Raw genomic sequence first — 23,786 nt, forward strand, 5'->3', positions numbered from 1 at the left:
AGCCGACAGCGCGGTGTTTTCTGGGTAACGCGGTTCAAAGGTCATCAACATTGAGCAACGACAGACAGAACCGCGAGACACAACCAGGTAGGCCATTTATTTACCAGAATCACTGTTGCGATGACCAACAATGTAGTATGTAACGCATTGTATAACGCGTAGCCTACTGAAATGGTCTGTAGGCAGACACAGTCTAACAGGTTGCTGTATAACATGCATTGATATTACTCAAAAACATTATCTGGATCTCACTACTGCCATCTAGCCTACTGCCGTTAGTGCTTGCAGGCTAAATCAACAGGCTTTGACACTACCTGCATTTAAAGTAGACAGTGAACCATGATTAGAAATGAATGGGCACACAGGATGAATGAGACCACAATGGAAATTAGTCTCTTATTTTATTGTGCTATCCTGGTCACGTTTTTAAAATGTATGTACTATATATATGTATTTTTTTCACTGGCAAATAAAAATCAATCGATCATGGATACATTCTTACATTTATTTTCAGTGGATGATTACATTAAGAAATAAACAGAGGCATGATCCCATATATCTTAGCCTGACGAAACACTAAATTCTTCCACTGATCTGTCGTTGGCTACATATTTTATTTTATTTCACCTTTATTTAACCAGGTAGGCTAGTTCTCATTTGCAATTGCGAACTGGCCAAGATAAAACAAAGCAGTAGGACACATACAACAACACAGAGTTACACCTGGAATAAACAAACATACAATCAATAATACAGTAGAAAAATCTATATACAGCATGTGCAAATGAGGTAGGATAAGAGAGGTAAGGCAATAAATAGGCCATGGTGGCAAAGTAATTACAATATAGCAATTAAACACTGGAATGGTAGGATGTGCAGAAGATGAATGTGCAAGTTGAGATACTGGGGTGCAAAGGAGCTAAATAAATAAATAAATACAGTATGGGGATGAGGTAGATTGGATGGGCTATTAACAGATGAGCTATGTACAGGTGCAGTGATCTGTGAGCTGCTCTGACAGCTGGTGCTTAAAGCTAGTGAGGGAGGTAAGAGTCTCCAGCTTCAGAGATTTTTGCAGTTCGTTCCAGTCATTGGCAGCAGGGAACTGGAAGGAGAGGGGGCCTAAGGAAGAATTGGCTTTGGGGGTGACCAGTGAGATATACCTGCTGGAGCGCATGCTACGGGTGTGTGCTGCTATGGTGACCAGTGAGCTGAGATAAGGCGGGGCTTTACCTAGCAGAGACTTGTAGATGACCTGGAGCCAGTGGGTTTGGCGACGAGTATGAAGCGAGGGCCAGCCAACGAGAGCGTACAGGTCGCAGTGGTGGGTAGTATATGGTATAGAATAACTATCTTCAAAGTAATGACTCGGGACGTCGGGTTTGATATGAAAGCTTCTTTTAGTAATAATTCTTGATCACGTTACATTTAACAACTTTAGATTCTACAGAGCAATGCAAATAAGATGCTAGTGTAACGGATGTGAAATGGCTAGCTAGTTAGCGGGTGCGCGCTAGTAGCATTTCAATCAGTTACGTCACTTGCTCTGAGACTTAAGTAGTGTTGCCCCTTGCTTTGCAAGGGCCGCGGCTTTTGTGGAGCGATGGGTAACGACTGTGCTTCGTGGGCGACCGTTGTTGATGTGTGCAGAGGTTCCCTGGTTGGCGCCCGTGTCGGGGCGAGGGGACGACGTAAAGTTTATACTGTGACACTAGCGCAAAGGAGCCAAATAATCACCTGTTAATTGCACTTAACTAGCTCGTTCACTCTCTACTTCCTGTCGCAAGGCATTCTGGAACTTGCAGTCAAAAGGGTAATTCAATACTAACCAATACAATTACATACGTAAATAACTGTAAAGAAATATCTTTAGATACAGCTCAATGAATTAACTTAAACATTAACTCTGTAACACATTAAAGTTACAACATCCTCCCCCCCCGATGAACAACTGTGTTCATCTAGATCTCTAGGCAGTATATCAACTGAATAGGTCTCCTCAACAAAGTCTCTGAAGCAGTACGAACTGAACATGATCTAACTAGGCCATCTCGGCCTGGAAACAGTTCCTCAATCTTTCCTAGTTTCCAGGTTTGTCTGGGTGTGTTATCTTCTCCAATGAGTACAACGTCACCCGCTTTCAGTGGGGTGGGCTGTGGTGTATCACAGCGGTGTGCTGACTTTAGATCCAGCAAGTAGTCTCTTCGCCAACTGTTCCAGAAGCTGGTCACAAGTCTCTGCCTGTACTTCCATCTGCGTGTCATGTCCTCCTTGTTTAGCATTGGGTGCTGAGTGTCAGCTGGAAATGGCTTTGGAGGCAAAGAGGTTAGTTGTTTACCCACCAGGAAGTGTGCTGGGGTCAGGGGTTGTGGTTCATCCACTTCATTGTGCACGAAGGTCAGAGTCCTAGAATTTAGAATATCTTCAACCTCTGTCAGGACTGTGCACAGCTCTTTCAAGTCCTGATCAGCTCTCTTGAACGTTTTTGCATTGTCTGAGTAGCTGTACTTGTTGGGCAGAACCCATGGGTGCTGCTCTCTGAATGTGAAGCTGGACTGTTGCAGTCTTCCTCCTACACTGAGTAGTTCGTGTTCGTCCAGGAACGGTTTCAGTTCTCTGATTTTACAGTCATTGTTTAGGCTTTTTCCTGCCTTCAGTAGTTTGATCCCCTGTACAAAACTCTGTTGTTGTGTTACCTTAATCCAGTACTTTTCTGCATCGAACAGTTCGTCAGCATTCAGTTCACCTTGTATCTTTATGGTTGTACGAGCATTGGCTATGAATCTCTTTATCCAGGCGGTGACTCTGAACACTTTTCAGTTTGCTGTACCTTTCAAGCTCCAACACAGGTTCAGTGATTGCTGTGCTGTTTGCTGTGAGTTGTACAGTAACCTGGCAGCTGGACTTGAGTTCTATATTCACCTCTTCTGGAACCTTGTTATCATCAGTCTCTTCGGACTGATTGGGTGATATCAGAATTCTGGGTACATTCCACCATAGCTCGCTCTGTGTCAAGTTTCAAACAGTTTGTCCTCTTGTAGGGAGGCCAGCTGGATTAGTTTTCCCTTCAATATGTGACCATGACTCTGGATTGGTCAAGGACTGGATCTCCGTCACTCTGTTCGCAACAAACTGTTTCCATTTCTGAGCTGAGCTGCAAATCCAATGCAGCACGATCATCGAGTCTGTCCACATTTGGATCTGTTTTTCTTCCAATTTCAGTGTGGTCATCAAGTTGTTTGCGAGTCTCGCTCCAATCACAGCTCCCATGAGCTCCAGGCGTGGCAGCGTCATTTTCTTGAGTGGGGCTACCCTGGATTGGATGCGACTAGACTTGTTGTTTCCCTGCCTTGTGATTCACCTTGCAAGTAAGCTACTGCACTGTAAGCCCTTTCACTTGCATCACAGAACACGTGTAGTTTCAGAGTGTGGCTATTCTGTGTATGGTGAGCTGGTGTAACTGGGGTAGTTCTGAACACCACTGTTGCCATTCTCGTGTCAGATCAGGTGGTAATTCTTCGTCCCAGCTGAGTCCCCTCTCCCACATTTCCTGGAACATGCACTTGATCCTGATGGTGAAGTGAGTTAAGAAACCAAGAGGGTCGAAGATACGTGCAGACGACTGTAGAACACTTCTCTTTGTGTTTTCCTTTTGCTTTAGAATGCTCAGTAGCGGCCTGAGATCAAACACAAAGTCATCTGTTTCCGGTCTCCATACTAAACCTAAAACCTTCAGCACTAATCCTTGTGTTTCTAGCGTCAACGGGTGCTCAGTTGTCGTACTCTCCTCCCATTTTGTTTTTAATTCAGGAGAGTTGGTCATCCACTTGCAGAGGTCCATGCCTGCAATCGACAGCATTCGCTTTGCAGTTGTTGTCACAAGGTAAGCCTCTTCAACATTGCGTGAACTTGCAATGAAATCATCTACATAGAGTGACTCTCTCAGTATCTCTACAACTTCTGGTTGTTCTGTTTCATATTGTTTCAGGTGCTTCCTGATTGTAGCTGCCAGCAAAAAATGGACTTGGGGAAGCACCAAATACCACTCTTTTCATCCTCAGCACACGCAGCTCCTCTTCATTTTCTCCCCTTGGTGGGCCTGTGAGCCATAGAAATCTCACGCCGTCTCTGTCTCTCTCTGCTAGGGATATCTGCAGGAAAGCTTTCTTGATGTCTGCCATGAATGCGATCTCATGTAGTCTGAACTTTATCAGAACGTTGAGCAGATCCGGATTCAAGTTCGGTCCTGTGAGTAGACAGTCATTGAGGGATGGACAGCCATCTTCATGGGACGAGGCATCAAACACCACTCTCAGTTTTGTTGTCACCTTATCTTCTCGGAGTACTGCATGGTGAGGTAACTAGTATTTTACGTTGTCTGCACTTGATGCGTTGTCCTTGGGCACGTCCTCTGCCATATCCTGTTGTAAGTAGTCCTCTACCACTTCATTGTATCTGCTGTACAACGTCACATCCTTCTTCAGTCTTTTCTTCAGACCTTCAAACCGTTTCTTGGCGATTCTATAGTTGTCTTTGAGTTCTGGCATTTCTCGTTTCCTTGGCAACTCCACGTGGTATCGACCATCTTTGAAGGTGGTTGTTTCCTCGAACCTCTGTAGAGCCTCGGTTTCCTCTGGGTTCTGTGTTTTCTCGCTTATAATACCCAGAGACTCAAGCGCCCAGAATGCATGCAGTTGTTTGGAGACTAGTGTGTCTTCATCAAGTGGGATGAACATGCAAGTTGCCTCGGCGACACTTGACATGGACACGGGTCCCTGCACCGACCATCCAAAGGTGCTCTCTAAAGCAACCAGCGTCTCCGTCAGTCGCTCCACTCTGCCTGATACTATCTGCCAGTAGTAGTCTGCTCCTATCAGGACAGAGAGTTCAGGATCATTGTCATCTCCTGGAAAGTCTGCGAGCTGCAGTCCCTTTCTATTGAGCTCATGTCGAAGCTGTTCACCGGGAACCTTCATCACAGCTGTGCACACTTGTGGGGTTTCAATTGCCTCTATCTCTATTCTCTGCTGTTTGTCCCAGACATTCTCCAAGATGACTTTCACTGTGTTGCGTTGTGACGTTGCTGGAGCAGAGGAGCCAAACGTGTGAAGAGTGAGTGCCTCTTGTCTGATTACTGGTAGCTTCAAGCCCTTCACAAGGTTTTCATGTATGAAGCGTCTCTGATTGCCTCCATCTAGTAAGCAACGAGCTATCTTCCTGCCCGATGGGCCTTCTACCCATGCCTTTGAGGTTTGTAGCAACACAGTGTTCTGTCCATCTGGTTTCATCTTCACTGAATGGGGAATAACTGAGGAAACAACAGCATCTACAGAAACAGTAGGGGGTTGCACCTCACTCCTCTTACCGGTACACACAGCAATGTGATGTCTGCTTCCACATGTTGCACATGACACATCTTTGACTTTACAGAATTTTGCTATGTGTCTCTGTCCTAAACATACAAAGCATCTTCCCATTTTCTTTAATTTCTCTTTGCGTGTAGCAATATTGTGGTCAGGGCAGTTTTTTGATTTGTGGTCTGCACTGTCACAGAATAGACCGTTTTGTTCCTTCTGGCTGGCTGTATGCAGTGCTGCAGCAGAGGGCATGTTGGGTCTTTTTGTTTTCATTTCATTGGAGAAACATGACTTGTTCCATGGTTTGCTCTCTTTCTGTTGGTTGCATGATCTTGTCACTTGTAGCGCTGTCTCCCTGCTCTGAACCTCCTTCTGTAGGAAACTGACAACCTCAGACACTTTCCATTCATCATCTACTCCCCTCTGACGACTATAGTCAAGAGTTATGTCCTCTGGAATCATCTGCAGTAAGATTGGGCATAGTAGGCTTCCATAGGTTTCTGACACTACACCCAGTGATTCCAGGCTCCTAATCTGAATTTCACATTCATCATATAGCTGCCTCAATGCATTTAGATCAGAGGATTTCTTCACAGGGGTGAGATTCAGCAGCTTTGACATATGAGCACTAATCACAAGATCTTTCCTTCCAAATCTGCTCTTGAGTAGAGCGATTGCATCATCATAGTTACTGTCTGTTAACATCAGTCCTGCTACTGCCTTTGCAGCTGGTCCAGTGAGATATGTTTTCAGATAGGTAAACTTCTCTTTATTACACAGTGAATCATTGTTGTGAATAGCAGTCTCATACTGACTCCAAAACTCCTGCCACATACTGACATCTCCATAGAATTTCTCAATAATCAACTTTGGTAGCCTTACTGATTGTCTCTGTGATCTGTTGGAGTTAGCGTCACTCACCCGTGCTGGTAGTGGATTGAGATCCTGTTTTTTCTTTATCACTCGTGCACGGCTCTTCAGCATGATCACGCGCTCTTTGTAATCCTCCGTGCATGCAATCTCTGCCTCCAATCCGTCCAATGGCGTTAACTGTTCAATTCCACGATCAAGTTCAAACAAACTGTCCTCCTTAGCTGACAGCAATTCCAACAATGTACTCAAGTGATCGGTATCCGGATTTGACTGGGATATTTCCACGTCAATCTGATTCAAAATCCGTGTTGTGGCACCTCGAATGGTACCCCGCTTTCGTCTCATTCTTTCGGTTTCATGCCGACGTTCCTCCTCAGCCATTTCAGCCACTTCTTCTTCGCAGCTCATTTCCCGGGTTTCGGCACCAAAATATAGACCAACTATCTTCAAAGTAATGACTCGGGATGTCAGGTTTGATATGAAAGCTTCTTTTAGTAATAATTCTTGATCACGTTACATTTAACAACTTTAGATTCTACAGAGCAATGCAAATAAGATGCTAGCGCAAAGGAGCCAAATAATCAACTGTTAATTGCACTTAACTAGCGCGTTCACTCTCTACTTCCTGTCGCAAGGCATTCTGGAACTTGCAGTCAAAGCGTAATTCAATACTAACCAATACAATTACATATCTAAATAACTGTAAAGAAATATCTTTAGATACAGCTCAATGAATTAACTTAAACATTAACTCTGTAACACATTAAAGTTACAACATATGGGGCTTTGGTGACAAAACGGATGGCACTGTGATAGACTGCATCCAATTTGTTGAGTAGAGTGTTGGAGGCTATTTTGTAAATGACCGGTAGGATGGTCAGTTTTACGAGGGTATGTCTGGCAGCATGAGTGAAGGATGCTTTGTTGCGAAATAGGACGCCTGTAACGGTTGTCCTCCTCCTCTTCATCCGAAGAGGAGGAGCAGGGATTGAACCAAAATGCAGCGGATTGTGAAGACATGATTTTGTTTAAAGAAAAGACGGAAAAAACAAAAACGAAATACACTTGACTAACTAACAAAATAACAAAACGGAGTAGACAAACCTGGACATACGAACTTACAATAAAACACGAGAACGCACGAACCGGGAAAATAGCCTATACATAAATGACGATGAACAAACAAACCGAACAGTCCCGTATGGTGCGACAAACACTGACACAGGAGACAACCACCCACAACGAACACTGTGAAACAACCTACCTAAATATGACTCTCAATTAGAGGAACGCCAAACACCTGCCTCTAATTAAGAGCCATACCAGGCAACCCTAAACCAACATAGAAACAGACAACATAGAATGCCCACCCAAACTCACGTCCTGACCAACTAACACATACAACAAACTAACAGAAATAGGTCAGGAACGTGGCAACGCCGATTCTAGATTTAATTTTGGATTGGAGATGTTTAATGTGAGTTTGGAAGGAGAGTTTACAGTCTAACCAGACACCTAGGTATTTGTAGTTGTCCACATATTCTAAGTCAGAACCGTCCAGAGTAGTGATGCTGGACGGGCGAGCAGGTGTGGGCAGCGATCGGTTGAAGAGCATGCATTTAGTTTTACTTGTTTTTAAGAGCAGTTGGAGGCCACGGAAGGAGAGTTGTATGGCACTGAAGCTCATCTGGAGGTTAGTTAACACAGTGTCCAACGAAGGGCCAGAGGTATACAGAATGGTGTCGTCTGGGTAGAGGTGGATCAAAGAATCACCAGCAGCGAGAGCGACATCACTGATGTCTACAGAGATGAGAGTCGGCCCGAGAATTGAACCCTGTGGCACCCCCATAGAGACTGCCAGAGGTCTGGACAACAGGCACTCCGATTTGACATACTGAACTCTATCGGAGAAGTAGTGGTGAACCAAGCGAGGCAATCATTTTGAGAAACCAAAGCTGTTGAGTCTGCCAATAAGAATGTTGTGATTGACAGAGTCAAAAGCCTTAGCCAGGTTGATGAATACGGCTGCACAGTAATGTCTCTTATCGATGGCGGTTATGATATCGTTTAGGACCTTGAGCGTGGCTGAGGTGCACCCATGACCAGCTCTGAAACCAGATTGCATAGCGGAGAAGATACGGTGAGATTCGAAATGGTCGGTAATCTGTTTGTTCACTTGGCTTTCAAAGACCTTAGAAAGGCAGGGTAGAATAGATATAGGTCTGTAGCAGTTTGGGTCTAGAGTGTCTCCCCCTTTGAAGAGGGGGATGACTGCCGCAGCTTTCCAATCTTTGGGAATCTCAGACGATACGAGAGGTTGAACAGGCTAGTAATGGGGGTTGCAACAATTTCGGCAGATACTTTTAGAAAGAGAGGGTCCAGATTGTCTAACCCGGCTGATTTGTAGGGGTCCAGATTTTGCAGCTCTTTCAGAACATCAGCTATCTGGATTTGGGTGAAGGAGAAGTGGGGGAGGTTTGGGCGAGTTGCTGTGGGGAGCGCAGGGCTGTTGACCGGAGTAGGGGTAGCCAGGTGGAAAGCATGGCCAGCCGTAGAAAAATGCTTGTTGAAATTCTCAATTATTGTGGATTTATTGGTACTGACAGTGTTTCCTAGCCTCAGTGCAGTGGGCAGCTGGGAGGAGGTGCTCTTTTTCTCCATGGACTTTACAGTGTCCCAGAACGTTTTTGAGTTTGTACTACAGGATGCAAATTTCTGTTTGAAAAAGCTAGCCTTAGCTTTCCTAACTGCCTGTGTATATTGGTTCCTAACTTCCCTGAAAAGTTGCATATCATGGGGGCTATTCGATGCTAATGCAGAACGCCACAGGAAGTTTTTGTGCTGGTCAAAGGCAGACAGGTCTGGAGTGAACCAAGGGCTATATCTATTCCTAGTTTTTTTTTTTATTGAATGGGGCATACTTATTTAAGATGTGAGGAATGCACTTTTAAAGAATAACCAGGCATCCTCTACTGACGGGATGAGGTCAATGTCATTCCAGGATACCCCGGCCAGGTCGATTAGAAAGGCCTGTTCGCTGAAGTGTTTTAGGGAGCGTTTGACAGTGATGAGGGCTGGTCGTTTTTACGGATGCAGGTAATGAGGCAGTGATCGCTGAGATCTTGGTTGAAAACAGCAGAGGTGTATTTGGAGGGCGAGTTAGTTAGAATGATATCTATGAGGGTGCCCGTGTTTACGGATTGGGGTTGTACCTGGTAGGTTCATTGATCATTTGTGTGAGATTGAGGGCACCAAGCTTAGATTGTAGGATGGTCGGGGTGTTAAGCATGTCCCAGTTTAGGTCACCTAGCAGCACGAGCTCAGAAGATAGATGGGGGTCAATCAATTCACATATGGTGTCCAGGGCACAGCTGGGGGCAGAGGGTGGTCTATAGCAAGTGGTAACGGTGAGAGACTTGTTTCTGGAAAGGTGAATTTTTAGGAGTAGAAGCTCGAATTGATTCAGACACGGCTAAGACATCCGGGTTGGCAGAATGTGCTAAAGCAGTGAATAAAGCAAACTTAGGGAGGAGGCTTCTAATGTTAACATGCATGAAACCAAGGCTTTTACGGTTACAGAAGTAAAAAAAATTTGAGCACCTGGGGAGTAGGAGTGGAGGTAGGCACTGCAGGTCCTGGATTAACCTCTACATCACCAGAGGAGAAGTAGGATAAGGGTATGGCTAAACGCTATAAGAACTGGCCGTCTAGCACGTTCGGAACAGAGAGTAAAGGGAGCAGGTTTCTGGGCACGATAGCTTAGATTCAAGGCATAATGTACAGACAAATGTATGGTAGGAAGAGAGTACTTTGGAGGTAAACCTAAGCATTGAGAAATGATGAAAGAGATATAGTCTCTAGAGATGTTTAAACCAGGAGATGTCATCGCATATGTGGGAGGTGGAACAACATGGTTGGCTTAGGCATATTGAGCAGGGCTAGAGGCGCTACAGTGAAATAAGACAGTAATCACTATCCAGGACAGTAATGGACAAGGCATATTGATATTAGGGAGAGGCATGCGTAGCCAAGTGATCTTATGGATCCAGTGAGTGGTTGGGCTGGCTAGACACGGCGATTCAGACAGTTAGCAGGCCAGGGCTAGCAAGCTAGCAGTTAGCAGGCCGGGGATAGCAAGCTAGCATAAGGGCCTTAGAGGGATGTCGCAATGGGGGAAAGTCTGTTTTTGCCTCCTCATGCGGTGACGTCGATAGACCAGTCGTGGAATTAGTAGGGTTCCAAGTACCAGAGTGGTCCAAGTCCAATTGGCAAAATGGGTATAGTGGTCCAAGAAACTGGCCGATGGATCAGCTACTCCTAAAGCCCACTCCTCGGCTTTAGGAACAGTCCAATATGCTATAGATAGCTAGCAGGCCGCGGTTAGCAGAATGGGCCTTCAGGGGACGTCGCGCCTGAGGGGCCTGTTGGGATCCTCGGGCAGATTGTGTCGGTATTCCAGTCGTGAAGGATCGGCGGGGTTCCGTGCCCCGTACTGGCAGTAGAAGGGGTCCGGATATTGTAGCCGAGGAGTGGGCTTTAGGAGTAGCCCAGGAGCCCTAGCCGGGAGATGGGTCTAGCATTGGCTAGCTCCAGGCTAGTTGGTGCTTGCTCCGGGATGGAAACGTTAGCCAGGAGTAGTCAACCCGGGTTGCGATTAGCTGGCTGCGATGAATCAGATGAAAAGTTTCAGAGTTTGTTGTAGGAATCCGGGGATATGGAGAGAAAAATAGATCCAGTATGCTCTGGTTTGAAACGCGTTGTACGAACTGGCGAGAGCTTTCCGAGCTAAAGGTTAGCTGATGACCGCTAGCAGTGGTTAGCTGACTGATAGGTGGTAGCTAGTTAGCTTCAGTTGAGGTATTCCAGTTCGGAGGTAATATAAATACTTTAGAAAAAAAAACGATCCACATCACATTGGGTGAGGCAGGTTGCAGGAGAGTATTTTTAAGTTGAGGTTTAGGAAAAATATTAAAAAGAATGCGAAGAAAAATATATAAAACATATATATACATGGGACGAGACAAGACAAAGACAAAGACGTCTGACTGCTACGCCATCTTGGAAACCAAGTACTTTAGTCTGAGACTGCCATCAATCAAGTAGTTTGTGGTGACGTGGGGCACGAGGGGCATTGTACAAAATAAAGTAATCAGCGATAGGATCGTCTTTAACCAACCAAAGCCAATGTTGAATTTGTTCACATTCGTTGAAGGGTTAGGGAGGTACTCCAAACCAGACTCATTACAAAGAAGAAACTTAACTTCCGTGTGTGTGGTGTAGCCAGGCAATATATCACTGATTGTCTCACCATCCCCCATCTGACCCCCTGATACTGAAGTCTCAGTTAACCATTCATGGTATGATCAGGACAAAGAAGCACGTCATGGCATTGAGGGACTCAACATGACACAACGACATGGAGGGACTGGGATCAAAACATGTGGAGACAAGAAGCTTCAAGTTTTAATGTCACGTGCACAAGTACATTAAAATCCCTTTCTTGCAAGCTCCAAAGAATATGATATTCAGCAGCATAGCAACAGTATATTTATCACTCTGGTAAAATAATCTTTATTTTATTCATATTGGCCCAGTACAAGCAGATAAATCCATCTCTCAGAAAACAATGGGTAAACATGCTGGATGAAACCTTATCTGAAACCTTTGATTGGTTCCTATGAACTCCTCTCTCGCTGCTCATCTCCATGGTCCGGATTCAGAGTTAAGCGTGCGTAAATGTAACCTATTTCCTTTTTTATGCTATTTTCTCTCTGCCTATTCTGACCTTGAACTTGAGCATGAAAATAGCATAAGGCACATCTCTAGACACACCTCCGCCACACATTCATTTATTCGAGCTCCATCTCAAACAAATAGCGGGTGAATAGCATGAAAATTCATTAAACCCGCTATTCGTTTGAGATGGAGCTCGAATAAATGAATGTGTTTCGGAGGTGTGTCTAGAGATGTGGCCTCCCGGGTGGCGCAGTGGTCTAGGGCTGCGCCACCAGAGTCTCTGGGTTCGCGCCCAGGCTCTGTCGCAGCCGGCCGCAACCGGGAGGTCCGTGGGGCGACGCACAATTGGCATAGCGTTGTCCGGGTTAGGGAGGGTTTGGCCGGTAGGGATATCCTTGTCTCAGTATGTAAAAAATGTAATAAAATGTATGCACTCTACTGTAAGTCACTCTGGATAAGAACGTCTGCTAAATGACAAAAATGTAAAATGTAAATGTAATGTGCCGTATTCTGACATTGACTTAATTCCACCACCTTTAAGCGCGAGGAAATCATGAATAAAGTCGAGCGAACCTGTCGGTTCCAAGTGGAAAAAGCATATACTTATAAATAACAGCAATCTCCATGCACTGTAATTTATAAATTGAGAAGATCTATTGATAAGAGCTAGGTAAATAAGTAATCTGATTGGAGAAGGGGATTGTAAATACACATATCAATCGTTTTAGATTATTTTTCCTCGTGATCCCTGGAGACGAATATGAAACCAGCCATATGGAAATAAACTGAAAATCCTATCAACATGATATGTATTGCAGCCCCTTTTCCACAGTGAAATAAGATATAAATAGCTGTGCCGTTATTCCGAATTTTAATTGTGTGCCCTCATTATTTTCGTGGATTAAATGTGGAGACCCACATATAGGCTTCTGGAGGGCTGAACCTGCCGAGTTGATGTATGCACTTTAGAATGTTTTGATTATATGCCCGGGCTTTTCTGTTTTATTTTACAATTTGTATCATGTTAAATATTAGCTATTATTGGGAGACACCGTCAGTAATAACCACATACAGTGCATTCAGAAAGTATTCAGACCCCTTCACTTTTTCCAAATGTTGTTACGTTACAGCCTTATTCTAAAATGTATTTTTTTTAAATCATAATTTAAATCATCAATCTATACTCAATACCCCATAAGACAAAGCAACAACAGATTTTTATAAATGTTTGCAAATCTCTCTAAAAAAATAAATAATGAATTAAATATTTATTTTACATTAATATTCAGACCCTTTACTTTGTTGAAGCACCTTTGGTAGCGATTACAGCCTCAAGTCTTCATGGGTATGGCGCTACAAGCGTGACACACCAGTATTTGGGGAGATTCTCCCATTCTTCTCTGCAGATCCTCTCAAGCTCTTTCAGGTTAGATGGGGAGCATTGCTGCACAGATATTTTCAGGTCTCTCCAGAGATGTTCGATCAGGTTCAAGTCCCGGCCACACAAGGACATTCAGAGACTTCTCCCGAAGCCCCTCCTGCGTTGTCTTGGCTGTGTGCTTATGGTCATTGTCCTGTTGGAAGATGAACCTTCACCCCAGTCTGAGGTCCTGAGCACTCTGGAGCAGGTTTTAATCAACTGTGGGACCTTATATAGACAGGTGCCTTTACAAATCATGTCCAATCAATGGAATTTACCACAGGTGTGGACTCCAATCAAGTTGTAGAAACATTTTAAGGATAATAAATGGAAACAGGATGCACCTGAGCTCAATTTCGAGTCTCATAGCAAAAGGTCTGAATACTTATGTAAATAAGGTAATTCTGTTTTTTATTTTTTATAAATTTGCTAAAAGGTTTAGAAACCACTTTGTCATTATGGGGTATTGTGTGTAGATTGATGAGGGAAAAAATGTAATGTAATCCATTTTAGAATAAGACTGTAACGTAACAACATTTTGAAAAAGTCAAGGGGTCTGAATACTTTCCGACTGCACTGTAGGTAAGTCACAGAGGCTAAGTAATACAGTATATAATCATATACAGCAAGCCATGTACCAAGCACTTTCATCCAAAGCAACTTAGTCATTCGTGCATATATTTTTACAAATGGGTGGCCCCAGCGGAAATCAAACCCACAACCATTGGCGTTGCAAGTGCCATGCTCTACTGACAGAGCCACACAGGACCACAAAGTCGACAGCCTTTGACACTAAATGCTTTGACAATAGGTGTAGACAGGATGAGATATGGATAGGCACAGAGGATGATGATAAAAGAATGAACTGATTTTCTCTGGATGATTACGTTAAGAAAGCAACAGAGTCGTGATCCCATATGTCTAGCCAAAGCCCTGTAACATTACTGATTGTCTCACCATCCCCCATCTGACCCCATGCTGATACTAAAGTCAGTTAGCCATTTACGATATGCTCTTCTTAATCATCTTCAGGGATCATCTGGCCAGAGCTCAATGACTAACCACAGGGGATCTCATTAGGACGGTAAGTGTCGGAAGCCTTCCTCCTCTTCTCCCTCCGTTTACCTCAACTCACCTTTCCAGCATTACTGACTGAGCACATGGTGTTCACTCATCAACATCTTCAAGGTTTTCTGAGGTAGCTGCCCCTTACGTGTTGATTCTTTTCACCTGAGAAAGTACACAATATCCTATAGCATATCCTGTTTGATGAGTGATATTTCTGAGGGCACACTTCTATCAGCACCTTCCATCATTACATCCGTTTACCTATAGGCATCCATGTGTGGTGATGTGTGGTGCGAGGACCTTTTCATTCGAATTTTGTATTTATTCATTGTTATTCTTTTTATTTTTGTATCTTGCTCTTTGAACTGGAGATCAGTCACAGTATATAACATGTGCACCAAGAGGGAAACACAACAGGTGTAATCGTAAGAAAACGTTGTGAACACGAAAAGACATGCGGTAGCTTGTACTCTGCATGTGTTCGGAAAGATGCTAGGCTTATAGGCAGGGGCGGAGCCAGAGGGGTGTCCAGGACACCCCTGACATCTGATTGGCCACCCCGGGTGCCACCGGAAAATTTCATTCGCTACTGGCAGTTTGATGCTGATTGACGTCTCATTTCACCTCTTATTGAAAGAAACATTTATTTTGACGTTCGGCTGCGCATTTTTGAAATTGAGGATGAGGAAGAGAGAATATTAACGTTGGTTGCGAGATACATATAAGTAAGAAGAACATACAGAAGAAGAAGAGAGAATATTTCCACAGCTCCACGAGCTCTTTTCGCGATTTGCGAAAGCATCATATTTGAAGTAGGTTTTAAGGTTTAGCATCGGGTTTACGTTTCTTGAACAACTTTTACGAAAGTTGAGTCGCTGTGTAGATTAACGTTAGACCTTTGGCTCCATTAACAGAGTTAATCAGATAAGAGAGATCGGTTCCCAATTTAACATAACATTATGTTTACATCTGTGCTAGTAATACATGCATAAACAGTGCAGTGTCATAAGTTACAGTACACAAATGTTTACCTAATGCAGGGTAACTAGTAGGCTACAGATGCCAGTGTTCAGCAAGTTAACATTCCGCAATTTGAAATCCATTAACTCAGTTAGATTTTCGTACTTGAACTCAAAACAAACAATTGTTATTATCAATCTGTTAACGTTACTCAAAAAATTACCACAATTTGCAGATAGCCTGTTTGCTATCGTAAAGTTGTAAGAAATTATAGCTAGCTAAGTTTCTTACTGCAGAGTAGGGCTAGCCATGATCTAACTAGTAACTTAGGCTGGTAGTTGATTTTAAGGTACAGTTATGATATTGGGGATTTGTAATTGAGATTGGACTAAAATGTGGGTAATTGGATGCTTAGATGTAACCATATACAGTCTTATTTTTGCATAAGGTCAATTAAACATGAAAAGAAAAGGAGAGATAACAGACTTTTATTTAAAGAAGCACAAACAGACAGGTGCAAACAGACCCCAGCCCTTGCATCACCACTGGACCCCAGAGCAGCTCCCTACCTGAGGCTAGTCCGAGTCAGTGTGGTCAGACTTCACAAGGACCCAGTCTACCACCACCAGGTCAGAGCATCTTGATGATTTTGTCAGATTAAGCTTCACTTTAAAATGTTGGTTGTTGATTCATGTGTGTTCTTGTTTTGATGGCTGTGGCATTTTTATTGTGATTATACTGTCACGCCCTGGCCTTAGTATTCTTTGTTTTCTTTATGTTGTTTAGTTAGGTCAGGGTGTGACATGGGGAATGTATGTGTTTTGTAGTGTCTAGGGGTGTTGTATGTGTATGGGGCAGAGTAGAGTGTAGTTGTCTAGTTATGTCTATGGCTGCCTAGATTGGTTCTCAATCAGAGACAGGTGTCATTCATTGTCTCTGATTGGGAGCCATATTTAAGGCAGCCATAGGCAGTAGGCTTTTGTGGGTAGTTGTCTATGTTCAACGTTTGTAGCTTGTGTGTGCACTAACGTTTGTAGCTTCACGGTCGTTTGTTGTTTCAGTTTATGTATAGTGTTCGTTTCGTGTTTTCTCTCTTCTAAATAAAAGAAGATGTATTTTCCACACGCTGCGCCTTGGTCCTCTCTCTCACCCATAGACGATCGTGACATATACACTAATGGTACTGATGTCTTGCTCAGACCTCTGGCGTTGAGCAAGACAGTGAGCCAGAGCTGCCAGGAGATGTCATCGAGCCCCTCCCAACTGCATCAAGCACCAGATATACAGTTCCAAAAGGACCCAATGGTAGGCCAGGCCTATACTTTAAACTACACATTTTAGTTAGCAGCTGTTAGTATCTAATCTTGTGGATCCCTTAATTATACATTTCCATAGAGATATGACACATTATTTAATGTGTGTTTCAGACATTTCAAGGTCCAGAGAAGAGGGTCCTGTACAGCCATGTTTGAAAACCTTTCCCAGAGCTCAGCATGGTACTACTAGGAAAAGGGCTTTCAACAGCTCCTGGTATAAGGACAATTCATGGCTTGAATATTCTGTAAGTCAAGATTCGACTTATTGTTTTGTCTGTAGGCATTTTTCTCTGCCCAATACACCTGAATCTGCCTTCACATCAGTCAGGTTTTTGTAACTGGCACTGTTTAAAGATTCTGGGTTTAAGCTCCATTCCAAGGCAGAGCATCATATCAATGCTATGTGTGCTTGGAATCAGCATAAAATGGCTATTGACAGCAACTCATCAATGTTAGATGTCATAAATGAGGACTTCAAAAAGAAAGTGGAGGAAAATTGTACTTACATTAAAACAATTGCAGATGTGCTCCTATTAACTGCCTCTCAAAATATAGCACAGACAGGTCATCGAGAGTCTGATGACTCTCACAAACAAGGGTCATTTTTTGACAATCTTAGAAGAAATAGCAAAGCATGACCCTCTCAAAGAGAAAAAGATGAATGCATGTGGCAATGCTACACAAGCCACCAAATCCAGAAGGAAGTTCTTGAGGGCTGAGCTGAGATGGTACAAAGTGAACTAATAAGAGAAGTAAAAGAAAGTGAAGTTTTTAGTGGAATTGCAGATGAAACCAAAGATTTAAAGAAAAAAGAACAAATGTCCTTTGTTGTGAGGTACTATTACAACGGGGACATCCACAAAAGCTTTTTACACTTTCAGTCAGCTGAAAGCTTAGATGAAGCATGATAAATCTGGTAGTTCACTCTGGTAGACCTACATTATGATCAAATAGCCACAGTACTCTACTTGGCCACTGTTAAAACTGTAACTTAAAGCGGGTACAGCCTCAGTGTTCACAGGAAAAGCACACTGGAAGTTGCACAACGTTCAAGTTTGCACTCAGCAGAGCTGAAATTTGCTCAGTGCCCCCCAAAAATGTGACTTGTCCCATGTTCTGATCATAGTCACTCCATGTCGTCGTTTCATGTTGAGTTCCTTAATGCCGTGACGTGCTTCCATAAAGCCTAAACAACATTGTAGCACATCTGTCCTATAAACAGTGACGGAACTAGAATTTTCTACATGGGGTGGCCCCTACTTCAGGGGTCCATAGACCATGACATAAAATGTGTGTGTAACCCTAACCTGGCATCTAATGAGCATGAATGAGTCCTATGATTGCTGATTAGAGGTAGAGGTGATAATTCACTGAACCCGGAGTTCTTCAATGTGGCAGATAGTGTGGTCCAAAAGGGTTGCTTCACTAGAATTCTTTAACATACTATGAATAGTCAGTGTGTCTGCCTCGGAACTGCAGCTCAGTTTCTCTCTCTCTCACATTCACACACACACACACACACTGTACTCACATACTGGAGAGACTTGGGTCATTCTGTTTTCATGAATATATCATCTGGATCTATAAGTGTTGAACATCCAAAATATTTTCAGAAAATAAAGCTCAAGCACCAAGGAGATAAGATAGCATTTGTGGGCCTCCCGGGTGGCGCAGTGGTCTAGGGCACTGCATCGCAGTGCTAACTGCGCCACCAGAGTCTCTGGGTTCGTGCCCAGGCTCTGTCGCAGCCGGCCGCGACCGGGAGGTCCGTGGGGCGACGCACAATTGGCATAGCGTCGTCCGGGGTAGGGAGGGTTTGGCCGGTAGGTATATCCTTGTCTCATCGCGCTCCAGCGACTCCTGTGGCGGGCCGGGCGCAGTGCGCGCCAGCCAAGGGGGCCAGGTACACGGTGTTTCCTCCGACACATTGGTGCGGCTGGCTTCCGGGTTGGAGGCGCGCTGTGTTAAGAAGCAGTACGGCTGGTTGGGTTGTGCTTCGGAGGATGCATGGCTTTCGACCTTCGTCTCTCCCGAGCCCGTACGGGAGTTGTAGCGATGAGACAAGGTAGTAATTACTAGCGATTGGACACCACGAAAAATTGGGGAGAAAATGGGATAAAAAAAAAAAAAAATAAATAAAAAAAAAGATAGCATTTGTGTGTTACATAAATTAAACTTTAAAAATGTAAAAAATATAAAATATTTTGGTGCCCATCAATATTACAAACTTACAGTATCATATTTATGCTCATATATATTATGTTAACTAATAGTAAAGAAACGTTTTGGAATTGGCCTAATCAATTAAATCTGTGTGACATGATAGCATTTTGATTTATCGTTTTAGAATGTCAGTGTACTAGCTAGTACACCGTGCAGGTTTTAATCATGACCACAGGGACCGCCTAAGTGCCAAATTATACAAGGTATATTTAAAACTGTATAATTATGTGGTTCTGGTGAGAACTAGCAAAATGTTTCACAAACTAATCCATGTTGAGTGAGCGTGCCCTCCTTGACTCAACACTGAGAATTCCGAGGTGACTTAACCTGTAATCAACCAATGTTGTCCTACGGTGGGTTTTAATCAGTTTTAAAGTTGAGAAGCTTCTCTCGCAAGAAGCACTGCTGACTGGTGTAACAACAGAAATCTTACAAAGTCGAAATAGCTCATGGAACACCTCTTTATAAGGTTCTAGAAACACAACAAAGTCAAGGAGAGTAGACGGTCTGTCCTTTCCACTTTTCTCTCTCCTATCAAGAAGCCGCTCGGTTTGATGAACCTCATGTTTGAGGTCCTCTAAATCTGACTCAAAGGTCTAAGCAAAGCTCCTCATTCAAGAATGTTGTAGTCTTTGGGTTGAGAGACTGGACCCATTGCATTATCTCGCAATTCTTCTTTGAAAAACGTCTCTGCAGCTCAGCCGTGAGACTGTCAAGCACCTGATAAAAGATAGCTCTTTGGAAGCTCTCACCATCACTTTGGTCACTTTTTCTGTCCTACAGTGTTCATCATCAATGAGTCGTGAAATCTTAAGCTTGTTTTAGGCTGTCTTTTACACAGTTTCTACACATATTTTGCAGTGCTCTGCAATCTCTTCAACCTCTTTCCATAGTTCTCCAAAGTAACCCTCACTTTCTGTAGTCCTGTAATGTGTCCGTAAGGGCACCTACTAGATCCACAGCCCTTGCTAGGTCAAGAGAGAGAGAGGCCTACCATCAAAAACAATGGAGAAAATGCATCCCATAACATTTTAACATGGAAATAGCTGTTCTATAATTCATCCTACAGTAGCAGCCAATGTGTGGTGTTCAATGTAGGCCTACATTCCATGAGACTTTTTGAATAAAACATGCAGGGCTTGATATTAACCTCTTTATCCACTTGTCTTTCAGACAAGGAGGTGACTGAAACTGTTGTTTGATGCAAAAAAAAAACTGTACAAAATAAAATTTATTATTATTCCCATAACATTATTACAGAGAATCAGACAAAATATGCTACCCTCTGCCTATTGGCTACTTAGCTTATTCAAGTCTGTCTTAAAATACAACGCTACGCCTTTAAGACAAAAAAAAGCTAATTTACCTGACTCACTTGTGCTCTTGTAGGAAGCAATCACTCCCCTATTGCTGACATCAACATGTATTGATCACATCTTTACTAATGCTGCAGAAATTTGCTTGAAAGCAGTATCCAGATCAATCGGATGTAGTGATCACAATATTTTAGCCATATCTAGGAAAACCAAAGTTCCAAAGGCTGGGCCTAATACAGTGTATAAGAGGTCATTCAATAAGTTTTGTAGTGATTCCTATGTTATTGATGTTAATATATGTTGGTTCGTGGTGTGTAATGAGGAGCAAACAGACACTGCACTTGACACATTTATGAAATTGCTTTTTCAATTGCTAATAAGCATGTACCAATTAAGAAAATTACTGTAAAAACTATTAAATCCCTGTGGATTGATGAGGAATTGAAAAAGGGAAACGCTGGCTGCACAACTGATTGGCAAAATGAGAAATCATGTGACTAAACTGAATAAAAATGTAAAATAAACTATACTATGGAACAAAGTTAAATGAAATAAAGAATGATAGTGTAACGGTAGTCTAGCTCTTCCTCCTCCTCGGACGAGGAGAGGCGAGAAGGATCGGAGGACCAATGTGCAGTGTGGTAAGTTTCCATGATTTAATATGCATGAAAACAATATACAATTACAAAATAACAAAAGAACTAACCGTAACAGTCCCGTATGGTACTGACACAGAAAACAACCACCCACAAATCCCCAACACAAAACAAGCCACCTATATATGGTTCTCAATCAGGGACAACGATTGACAGCTGCCTCTGATTGAGAACCATATTAGGCCGAACACAGAAACAGACAAACTAGACACACAACATAGAATTCCCACCCAGCTCACGTCCTGACCAACACTAAAACAAGTAACACACATAAGAACTATGGTCAGTACGTGACAGATAGTAAAAAGCTTTGGATCACCTTAAATTAATTTCTGGTAAAAAAGGCAAACTCAGCTCCATCATTCATTGAATCAGATGTCTCATTCATTACAAAAACAAGTGATATTGCCAACTACTTTAATATTTTTTTCATTGTCAAGATTAGCAAACTTAGGCATGACATGCCAGCAACAAATGATGACATCCAAGTATATCTGACCAAATTTTGAAAGACAACCATTGTAATTTTAAATTCCGTAAAGTTAGTGTGGAAGATGTGAAAAAATTATTGTTGTCTATCAACCATGACAAGCCACCGGGGTCTTACAACTTGGATGGAAAATTACTGAGGATAATAGCGGACGATATCGCCACTCCTATTTGCAATTTAAGCCTACTAGAATGTGTGTCTGGCCCATTACTTCTTTCAATCTTTACTAATGAATTGCCACTGGCTTTGAAGAAAGCCAGAGTGTCTATGTATGTGGATGACTCAACGCTATACATGTCAGCTACTACAGCGACTGAAATAGGTTTTATTTAACCTTCATTTAACTAGGCAAGTCAGTTAACCTGTCTGGCTCTGGCGTTCCGCTAGCGGAACTCCTCCCACATTCCACTGAAAAGGCAGAGCGCGAAATTCAAAAGATATTTTTTAGAAATATTTAACTTTCACACATTAACAAGTCCAATACAGCAAATGAAAGATACACATCTTATCCAGTCAACATGTCCGATTTTTTAAATGTTTTACAGCGAAAACACCACATATATTTATGTTAGCTCACCACCAAATACAAAAAAGGACAGACATTTTTCACAGCACAGGTAGCATGCACAAAGCCAACCTAACTAACCAAGAACCAACCAAACTAACCAAGAAACAACTTCATCAGATGACAGTCTTATAACATGTTATACAATAAATCTATGTTTTGTTCGAAAAATGTGCATATTTGAGGTATAAATCAGTTTTACATTGCAGCTACCATCACAGCTACCGTCACAAATAGGACCGAAGCAGCCAGAGTAATTACAGTCACCAACGTCAAATACCTAAATACTCATCATAAAACATTTCTGAAAAATCGATGGTGTACAGCAAATTAAAAACAAACATCTTGTGAATCCAGCCAATATTTCCGATTTTTTAAAGTGTTTTACAGCGAAAACACAATATAGCATTATATTAGCTTACTACAATAGCCTACCACACTACCGCATTCATTCATCAAGGCCCGTTAGCGATAGCAATAGGCACGTTAGCGATAGGGAATAAACCAGCAAAAGATATTAATTTTCACTAAGCTTCATAAACCTTCATCAGATGACAGTCCTATAACATCAGGTTATACATACACTTATGTTTTGTTCGAAAATGTGCATATTTAGAGCTGAAATCAGTGGTTATACATTGTGCTAACGTAGCATCTTTTTCCCAGAATGTGCGGATATTTTTATGACACTCCAACTATTCTGACCAAATAACTATTCATAAACGTTACTAGAAAATACATGTTTACATTTACATTTAAGTCATTTAGCAGACGCTCTTATCCAGAGCGACTTACAAATTGGTGCATTCACCTTATGATATCCAGTGGAACAACCACTTTACAATAGTGCATCTAACTCTTTTAAGGGGGGGGGGGGGGGGTTAGAAGAATTACTTTATCCTATCCTAGGTATTCCTTAAAGAGGTGGGGTTTCAGGTGTCTCCGGAAGGTGGTGATTGACTCCGCTGACCTGGCGTCGTGAGGGAGTTTGTTCCACCATTGGGGTGCCAGAGCAGCGAACAGTTTTGACTGGGCTGAGCGGGAACTGTACTTCCTCAGAGGTAGGGAGGCGAGCAGGCCAGAGGTGGATGAACGCAGTGCCCTTGTTTGGGTGTAGGGCCTGATCAGAGCCTGAAGGTACGGAGGTGCCGTTCCCCTCACAGCTCCGTAGGCAAGCACCATGGTCTTGTAGCGGATGCGAGCTTCAACTGGAAGCCAGTGGAGAGAGCGGAGGAGCGGGGTGACGTGAGAGAACTTGGGAAAGTTGAACACCAGACGGGCTGCGGCGTTCTGGATGAGTTGTAGGGGTTTAATGGCACAGGCAGGGAGCCCAGCCAACAGCGAGTTGCAGTAATCCAGACGGGAGATGACAAGTGCCTGGATTAGGACCTGCGCCGCTTCCTGCGTGAGGCAGGGTCGTACTCTGCGAATGTTGTAGAGCATGAACCTACAGGAACGGGTCACCGCCTTGATGTTAGTTGAGAACGACAAGGTGTTGTCCAGGATCACGCCAAGGTTCTTAGCACTCTGGGAGGAGGACACAATGGAGTTGTCAACCGTGATGGCGAGATCATGGAACGGGCAGTCCTTCCCCGGGAGGAGGAGCAGCTCCGTCTTGCCGAGGTTCAGCTTGAGGTGGTGATCCGTCATCCACACTGATATGTCTGCCAGACATGCAGAGCTGCGATTCACCACCTGGTTATCAGAGGGGGGAAAGGAGAAGATTAATTGTGTGTCGTCTGCATAGCAATGATAGGAGAGACCATGTGAGGATATGACAGAGCCAAGTGACTTGGTGTATAGCGA

General features: G+C 43.2%; 1 long non-coding RNA gene across 1 annotated transcript; it reads left to right on the plus strand.

Annotated features, from left to right (window-relative positions):
- Nucleotide 1: 1 nt before the first annotated feature.
- LOC129837648 (uncharacterized) lies at nucleotides 2-18,273 on the plus strand. The gene is made up of 4 exons (XR_008756739.1): nucleotides 2-87; nucleotides 14,419-14,470; nucleotides 15,913-16,719; nucleotides 16,842-18,273. It is a non-coding gene; the product is annotated as an uncharacterized LOC129837648 (long non-coding RNA).
- The last annotated feature ends 5,513 nt before the right edge of the window (nucleotides 18,274-23,786 follow it).

This window comes from Salvelinus fontinalis, chromosome 1 (genome assembly GCF_029448725.1).
Source record: "Salvelinus fontinalis isolate EN_2023a chromosome 1, ASM2944872v1, whole genome shotgun sequence".
NCBI classification, from domain to species: Eukaryota; Metazoa; Chordata; class Actinopteri; order Salmoniformes; family Salmonidae; genus Salvelinus; species Salvelinus fontinalis.